Genomic DNA, 9230 nt, shown 5'->3' on the forward strand with positions numbered 1-9230 from the left:
CTTTTTAACCAGAGCTGTGCTTTCATTAGTGCAGAAGGCATGATGAGGAGGAAATTCCCTTTACCATTGAAGATCAATAACTCTTCTATACCTTCAGTCTTAAAGAATTGTAGAGACACCAAGATTAATTGATTTAATTGTGAGAGACAAGACTTGGTCTTCTTACTCTGAGACGAGCGTTTTATTCGTTTTCCTTTTACTACCTCTCTATAAGAACTGATACACCTACCAAAAGTGTGCAGTTGACTCTCCTTACTCCTAATGAGACCAAATCCTCTGGGGCAGATGCCATCTCACAGCCAAAATACAGGTGAGATTGTGCCAAACTGGTTCACAGAGTCGGTAGAAGAAACAACTCATAAAAATGATACCGGAGTCTTATGAACAATCTGAAATGTCAGGTGGTAACAAGTTCTAGGGCACCAGGATGACTTATGGAGAAGGGGCGTCTCCTCTGTATTCACTCCATGTTCCAGGAACCTAGTCCTTCTTTTTCTTCTTCCAGGAATTTTGGTGCTAGGTCCAGTGGAGAACAATCTCTTCTTTCTTATCTTCTGTCTTTTTCTAGCTAAAGCACTCACTAATCCCACACCAGCTTAAGGAATTAGAAGGGGCTCTCAAACCCTTTTGCCCATGAAGCTGTCATTATTGCATCTGCAGCTGACACTTGGCTGGCTTACTCACCTACTTCATTCTCATTTGGAATGTCAGCTCCTGTTCCACTCTGACACACCATCTGCTGTCCCTTCTTCCCTCTGTATGTGGAGTTGCTTAGTATAGTCATAGGCAGTGGGGGAGAGGCATGAGGGTTAACAAGCACCACCCAATGCCAGATATCTCTGGCTCACATTGGAGCAGACTGTTCTTAACCAATCCTGCAATCCCACGGAAATGCATATCTCCTCCTCCTCCCCCCTTGCTCTCATACAGCACCCACTTTTTGGTGACTATGCCTAGTCCATTTGGGGCTTACAGATTTGTCAAAAGTATAAAACAATCCTTCTATTTGCAATAATTTTTGAGCAGCTTGTGCTGTGGGATACAGCAGCTGTTTTAGGTTGTCATTATAAGACTCATTATAAACTTGAGTTTTTTCTTGGGCTTCTTTAATGAGAGGCCACTACCTGGAGGGCAGAGAATAATATTAAAGGGTGGTAGTACTGTGGAATGACGGGGTGGAGGAAGATGGGAGGCTGATGAAGCCCCTTTGCTCAGGGGTGGGGGCCAGGTACGATTAGAGGGTACTCGATAGAGGTTTGAGATACTGTAGTGTAATCGATAGCCTTGTTTTCTGATGCCTAGATGTCTTCCTTCCAAACAGTTTCTCTAGACTTTGTCTATACCATGGAACTGATGTTCCCTTCTTTTCTTTGTCTTCTCCATCCTGCATCCTTTGAGACCCTGGCTGCTGAACTGCCTCTCTCACACCCACAAATCTCCCCTCCCCTCATATCTGCTAAGGTTTGCTATTCGGGCCTATGTTTAACAGTCCTGCCCATCTGTCTGCACCATAGACTTCCTCAGAGGCTTTGTCACTCTTAGACTTACTGACTTAGAACTGGGTTTTAGGGATCATTTAATCCAGGAGTTCTTAATCTCAGGTCTGTAAACTTTTTAAAAAAAAATCTGGTAGTCATATTGTATCCCCCAAATCTTAGTGCAGTTTTAAGTTTCAGTAGCTTACAACTGCACTAAGACTTTTGGAAATCCCAAATTTCAGTATAACTGCTTTCCTTTGTAAGCCTATATATTTTATTTTATGCATTTAAAAACATGATTCTGAGAAGGGGTCCACAGGCCTCACCAGATTGCCAGAGAGGTCCATGATACACAAGGCTTTAAGAATACTCCTGAGTTGGTTTAGCTCCTTTACCTATTCACACATTGTATTGAAATCTTTCCTAAGTGTGGAAGGTTCATCAGTCTCATGCCTCAACAGTCCTCAAGTTCAGGGAGAAAGAAGACTTTACCAAGACTCCCCCAAAATATTTTTAAAAACCAGATCCAATCCTTAACATGGTAGTAGATGCTTGAGGCCTCCAGGCTTCTCCAAAGAGAGCCTTCTGAATGGGCAGTATGTCCAGATGGGCCTGAGGTCCAGCCCACACCAGAGTCTTTTCACCTGGTGCTTCTGGAACTTTAGTGGCCCATTTATCCAGAATTGGTCACAACTAAGAAAGAATGACACCACACAAACCAGCAATAGTCTGATTGGCACAAGTGTTTCTATCTACTGTTTTGTAGTGAGAAGTGCCTTAGCACAGTGATTGGCATAGAGGTACTTAATAGCTAATATTTACATAGTACTTTAAATATTCAGAGAGCTTTACACATGTTTTATCCTTACAACAGCCCTGGGAGTTAGGTGTTATTATTATCCCCATGTTATAGATGAGGAAATGGAGACTCAGAGATGTTAAGTGACTTGGCCAGGGTCATGTAGCTAGTAAGTTTCCAAAGCTAGATATGAACTCATTTTTTCTTGTCTCTACATATATCACTTTGCTGACTTGACTTGAAGTGTATCTTCTAGGTAAGTCAAGTCAAGTAGCATTAATTAACTGCCAAGCACTGAGGATAAAAAGAAAGACGAAAAGTAATTCCTGCTCTCAAGGATCTCACAGTCTACTGGTGGTGCAACATACGATGAGCTATGCACAAACAAGCTAAAGACAGGATAAATTGGGGTGTTGTCTCAGAGGGAAGGCTCTAAGATTAAGGAGGTCTCAGAAAAGTAGGAAGGAGTGTGGTTTTGAAGGGCTTTGAAAGCCAAACAAAAGATTATATATTTGATCCTGGAGGTAAGAGGGAGCCACTGAAGTTTACTGAATACTGGAGGAACTTGATTAAGATTAATGAGCATCTGGTAGCCCCTTTGGCAAGAAGAACCAAGAAAACAATCCATGCAATGGTATAACAATGTAAATGGAAAGAACAACCACAAAACTATCCAAAGGGAATATTGCAAAATTACATAGAACAACCACAGTTTCTGGTTTTGGTTTTTTTTTTGGTGTTTTTTTCTCTTTTTTGCAAGGGCAATTGGGGTTAAGTGACTTGCCCAAGGTCACATAGCTAGTAAGTGTTAAGTGTCTGAGGCCAGATTTGAACTTAGGTCCTTCTGACTCCAGGGCTGGTGCTCTATTCACTGTGCCACCTAGCCACCCCAACCACAGCTTCTAAGAAGAGATATGAGAAGACACTCCAAGCCTCTCCTTTGCAGAGGACAGAGGTCCATGGGTATAATATACTGTACATATTTTCAGACTCTTTTGATATATATTTTCTTTAAAAATATTATTTGTTATATAAGATTTCTCTGGGAGTAGGATGGAGAGAAATAGTGACAAATTTTGATGATGTAAAAAATAAAGATATCAATAAAAATTATATTTAAAAAAGATATGAGATGATTGTCCATAAATAAAGTCAGCACTACCAAGTTTTAGGCTGTAAGGTTAGACTAGTATAGTAAATGTTCAGATCACTTTAGTATGATTATTTTGTTTTACACCAGGTTAGTGATGATATTTAGCCAAGAAGATAAATCAGTGACCTAGGTATCACACGAGAATCTAATGTGATTGGAATGGAACATGAATTATTACAGGATGGAAGGTTCAGATTCTGATAGAGTGAAAAGAGCTTTCTAGACAGTTCTAAAGTTCCAAGGTTTTTTATTGTATTGTATTTTCATAGTACACAATTCCAGCATTTACTGACAACTTTAATGGGATCATAGGCTTTAGAGGTCTAAGGAAATCTAGAGATTTTTTAACCTGACAAGAAGATTATCCCTATTAAATTAAATATTATCCCTAGTAAATTTCAATTTATTAGATCTGGTCCATCATGATCTTCTGTGGAGATCTTTTCAGATTCTTACTGTACCCTTTAACATGTTAACTGAATCTTCCCAGTTTCATGTTGCCTATAGTTGCCTCATGTTGCCTAACCATGCTGCTATCTATGCCTTCATTTAAGGAATTGATCCCAATGTTGATGCATATAGGGCCAGATTAGAACCTCTGGGATCTTACCTCCCTCTAAGTTGAAATTGACCATAGATGCTTACCTAATAACTCCCCCTTCTAATTCAGGGATTTCTGCAGAGTAGCATATCTTCTTAATATACAATATTCTTCCATGGCTCCCTTTTTTTAAAAACCTATTCTGTTCTTTTTGAACAAGTCATATTTAAATTATGTGTCTCAGTGATACCTAGGAGATCCAATTTATCTTCTTAGTTTAGAAGTTTGCGTTTGCTTGGTTTGTTATCTCTACTTTGTGAATTTGTGTATAGGCATCCAAGGCTATGGATTTTATTGGTGGTGTTCTTCTTGGATGTTGTCTCTGTAAATTATTGGTCCTCTCTATTTGATATTCTTCATTTTATGCTTTAACTGCTAGTTTCTGCTTTAACTGCTAGTTTCTACTTTATCTGATTAAACAGATCAAAGGAAGTTTTCTCCCTCTTCTTCCATTTTTAGTTTAAAGCCAAGAAAGCTTTAATCTTGATCAGATTCATATGTTAGACAAATCTCACTGTCTGAGCCAGTTGTTTTTCTTTGTGGTTAAACATCTAAACCTTTGTGGGGTGGGGAGGGGGAGAATGAGTTTGTAGGTAAAAAAAGATTTCTTAACCTTTCTCAACTAATGTTTTTTTTTTTTTTTTGCTTTTTGGAGGGCAGTTGGGGTTAAGTGACTTGCCCAAGGTCACACAGCTAGATTTTGTGTTGAGTGTCTGAGGCCGGATTTTAAATCAAGTCCTTCTGACTCCAGGGCCAGTGCTCTATTCACTGCATCACCTAGCCATTCCCCAACTAATATTTTTTAATCTGTAAAATGGGGACACTAATATTCTGCACTATTTATGCTTTCCCCCCCCCCCCCCCCCAAGACTGTTGTGGGGAAAGCACTATGTAAATGCTAAATTCTTCTGTGGGTGTGAGTAATTATTTCTTATATTAATATTACTATCATTGATTGAAGTAGAGTAGTATAGCAGAAAGTGCAGAATTGAGACAAAGAGGACCTTGGTTTGAAACTACCTTGTTACCGCCAAGGGCCTTAATTTTCTCATCTGTGCAATGAGGAGCTTCTACTTAGCTAGTCTCCGAAGTCTCACCCAGCTCTGATTCTGTGACCCTGTGAAGATTATTGTTGATGATTCTATGTCCAGAACACTGTGAGAAGCAATTAATCAATTTAAAAGTTTCTTTCAAGTTCCAACTCTGTGTCAGGCACTGACTAGAGCCTATGGATACAGCCACAGTACAAAGTTCAAATAATGAATCAACACCCCCTCCCAAAGAGCTTACATTCTAAAATGAGATCTATATCTATATCTCCATCGATATCTATATCTATTTATATCTATATCTATCTGTCCATCACTCCACACACATATCATATATACATATATATACAAACACATATATGTAATATATATGTATATATATATATATATATAATGAATAGTTGAATTCAAGGTAGATTTGGAGGTGGGGACTGGAAATTGTCAGCACAGTGGATAGCTGGGCCTTAAATCAGGAAAACTAATCTCCCTGAGTTAAAATCTGACCTCAGAGACATACCAGCTGTGTGACCCTTGGCAAGTCACCAAACACTGTTTGCTTTACTTCCTCATATATAAAATAAGCCAGAGAAGGAAATGGCAAACCACTCCAGTATCTCTGACAAGAAAACCCCAAATGGGGTCATGGAGAGTCAGGCACAACTGAAAAATGACTGAATGACAACAATTAGGAATTTGTGGGGGGAGAAATCAGGAAAGACTTCCTGCAGATGATGGGGCTTGTAGCAGCAAGCACCCCAAGTATGCTCAGGGTGGCTGCCCATACAGGTTCTTGGATCTGCTTTGTTAAAGGAAAGCAACTCAAAATGGGTTAACAAGCTTACTTTAATCAATCAGATATGTATCATTTACCTGGTTCAGGGGAAAAAGGTCAGCACCCCGAACTTCAAAGTACACAGACAGAATTATCAAGACAGAAACAGATCAAGTACACAGCTTTCCAAACTGTGCAACCATTACATCCATACCAAACAACATCTGGGTTTCAAAGCCAGGGGGCTCTGGACAACGGCTAGCCCAGAGTTTCATCAAATCACATAACACTTCTCAAAGTGAGCCCCAAAACAAAGCCTCAAATCAGGGTTTATATACCCTTCTCCTGGCTCAGAGAATGTAACAACCTTATTGACCCACTGGCCAATCAAGAAGTATCTACTGAAAAACAAGCCTCCCACCCCAGGCTCCAGGTGCACTTTAGCCTAGGGACAGGGAAGATCTTCAAAATTTACATTCCCATTACAGGGCTTGACTTGTATATTCAAGGAAGAGAAAGTTTCTTTGAGTTGGTGGTAAGATAGGAGTGCAGGCCCAGCATGGAAAACAGTCAGTGCAAAGATAAGGAGTCTGGGAATGGAATATGTGATGAGCAAAGAGAAAGCCAGTTTGGATGGATTACAAGTTTGTGTTGGGGACTGATGTCCAAAGAGGCTGGAAATGGAGGCTGAGACCAGGTAGTGAAAGACTTAAAAGATAAGTAGAGGAGTTTTTCTTTTATTCCATAGGTCATAGGAAGCCAATGAAGTTGATCAAGTAGAGTCATGTGGCCAGACTTGGGTCTAAGGAAAATCACTTTGATATCATCATGTGGAAGAGTGGGAGTGATGAGAGACTTGAGGCAAGGGGACCAATTAGGAGGCTGTTGCAATCATCTAGAGAAGAGGTGATGAGACCCTGAACTAAGGTGGCAGCTGTGTGAGTGGAGAGAAGGGTTGGAGGTGAGAGATGTTGTGAAGGTAGAAACAGCAAGATTCAGCAGCTGACTAGAAGAGAGCGAGAAGGTGAGAATAATGCTAAGGTTAAAACTTGGGGGACTGGAAGGATGTTGGAACCTTCAGTAGTAGTAGGGCTGTTTGGAAGAGATGAGGAAAGACAAATTCAATTTTGGACATGTTGAGATTAAGATAACTCAATGTTTTATTCATTGAAGGTCTTGATTTGATTGGTCAGTGCTTTGGGATGAAGAAGTTGGGGGCAGATTATGTGGAAGGAAAATAGAAGGACTTCTTGACAGCGACAATAACAAAATATCTGTGTACCTTCCCTTATTATGCTCAGTAAAGAAAGGGGTCCTGCTTTGCTGCTCCCATGTTGACCTATAGATAAATAATCCTTTCCTGTTTTCTGGTTAGATCATAGAAGGATTTTTTGTTTTCCCCTTGTCCATTTAGGTAAAAATACTTCAAATTAGTCTCTGGATTTGTCTCCATAAACCAGACTGAGTTACATACTTGAGGCCTCTATGAGGTTCTCCTGAGCAAGTCTCTGGGGGAGGAGGTGGAGTTTTGTTCCTGCTGGGAGCCTTCTCTTCTAGATGGGACATGAGAAATTGCCACAAAATAACTTACATTAGGCTGGGAAGGAAATAGTGTGGACTGGTGCCAGCCACTTGCAAGAGCGATGAATGATTTGTAGCGAGATGCTGGCCAAGTTTATCCTTTCACTTGGATATTATGTAAAATATCAGGTGCAACATAAATATAGTCCCTTTGGGGAGAGGGCATAGAGGGCAGAGTCTCTTCATTTCTGATGAACCAAAAGCCGATAAGTAACACGCTAAACCCCCCCTGTAATTATGCAGCAAGTGAAAGACGAGGGGGCTGGGTGAGATTTATTTTCATTGAGTGATCTCTAGTACCCTAAGAACCCATGTGAGCATAGTTAAGCTGAAGAATAGAGAGGAGAAGACAAACCAGCCTCTGGACACAATGCCTACATGATACAGTCTGGAATGGTAAAATGGTACTTCATCTTTAATGAAATTGTGGGTTATTACTGAGTATAGGTAGATTTTTTCTTAGAAAATTGCCGACCTGTGTTTGATGACAATTTTGTTTCTTCCTTTCCAGGTTGTATTCCTGACTCTCCTGGATGTTCTCTATGATGCCCCAGGAAACTTCTCCCCCTGGAAGCTCACTGCATCCCTAGAATTTACATATAGGATTCACCCTTTTTCACACCTTTGGCCTCCTGCTAATTCCTTCCCATATCTCCTTTTAAGGAGGAGGCAGAAGCCAACAAATGATAGACTGAACTCCTGACTCTTTGGACTTTCCCTACAAAGCCCCACTTCCCAGTACCTTCATCTCCTCCCTCCACCCCAACTTCATTCAGCATCTTTTTATGTGTTGTCTTCCTCCATTTGAATGTAAGCTTCTTGTGGGCGGGAACTGTCTTTCTGCTTGTATTTGCATTCCCAGGGTTTGCACAGTGTCTGGCACACAGTAAGTGCTTAATAAATACTCGATGACTTGATCTGAATATCCTCCTGCCTACATCTGATTTGTCTGACGTTATTTTATAATAAGATATAGACAAACTCCTAGAAAAACTGCCCTAACGTCATGCAAGTGAGGGTTGACAGTCACTCACATGTCTTTTGAATGATTCACACATGTGTATGTATATACGAGTACATATGTGATGTGGTCAACTCAATGTTTAGCAAATGCCTGCTATGTACAAGACACTGTTAGGTATTAATGTCTATACTTCTAATGTATGTATGTAAATATACAAATACATGTACATACTTAAATATATATCAAGCTCATTCAAGATTCCTTGGAAAATATAATGATCCTATGATAATAAACATCAGATGAGGTATAAAATAGGGAAATATATACTTGTGAAAGTTATTTACCATGGTGATAGAGTAAAGAGTAAGGGTTGAATAGGAAATCTCTATTGATTGTGGGATCCACCCTCCAGATATCCTTGTTTGTGGATGACATTGTATTGCTTGCACCAGGCTCCAGAACATTGCAGTCTCCTCGAAGAGATCTGAAATCACTCAAAAGAATTTTTGAAAAAATTGAAAAAGTATGTATAGAATAATTTTACATATATTTATGCCTGTTTGTATTTAGTGGTAGCCATCTCTAGGATGAGAGGGGGAAGGGAAGGAAAAAAAAGTAATTTACATGATAGTTTTGTTGCATATTTGAAGGAAATAGCAAATTGTACATAGTGGATTTGAAGTTTCATGTTCAATCATCTTTTAAATTGTACTTTGTTATGGAAATGCTTGTTTTATTCCATAAATTAAAAACAAAACTTAATAATTATTAAAAAAAAAGAATTTGACCTGTCTATCCATAAAAAAAGACCAAGTGGGGTAAGCAATGTTTAT

The 9230-nt window shown here is 39.6% G+C and overlaps 1 long non-coding RNA gene across 4 annotated transcripts in view; it reads left to right on the top strand.

The window, feature by feature from the left end:
• LOC138167518 (uncharacterized) overlaps positions 1 to 8356 on the top strand; it is a 133529-nt gene extending 125173 nt beyond the window's left edge. For all 4 annotated transcript variants that reach the window (XR_011169910.1, XR_011169908.1, XR_011169907.1 and 1 more), the window contains one exon: positions 7945 to 8356. This is a non-coding gene — a long non-coding RNA (uncharacterized lncRNA). The remainder of the gene's footprint in view (positions 1 to 7944) is intronic.
• Positions 8357 to 9230: the final 874 nt, after the last annotated feature.

The sequence above is a fragment of the Petaurus breviceps genome, unplaced genomic scaffold (assembly GCF_028583685.1).
Source record: "Petaurus breviceps papuanus isolate PSGF00001 unplaced genomic scaffold, PetGlider_PUasm1.0 229, whole genome shotgun sequence".
In the NCBI taxonomy this organism is placed as follows: domain Eukaryota; kingdom Metazoa; phylum Chordata; class Mammalia; order Diprotodontia; family Petauridae; genus Petaurus; species Petaurus breviceps.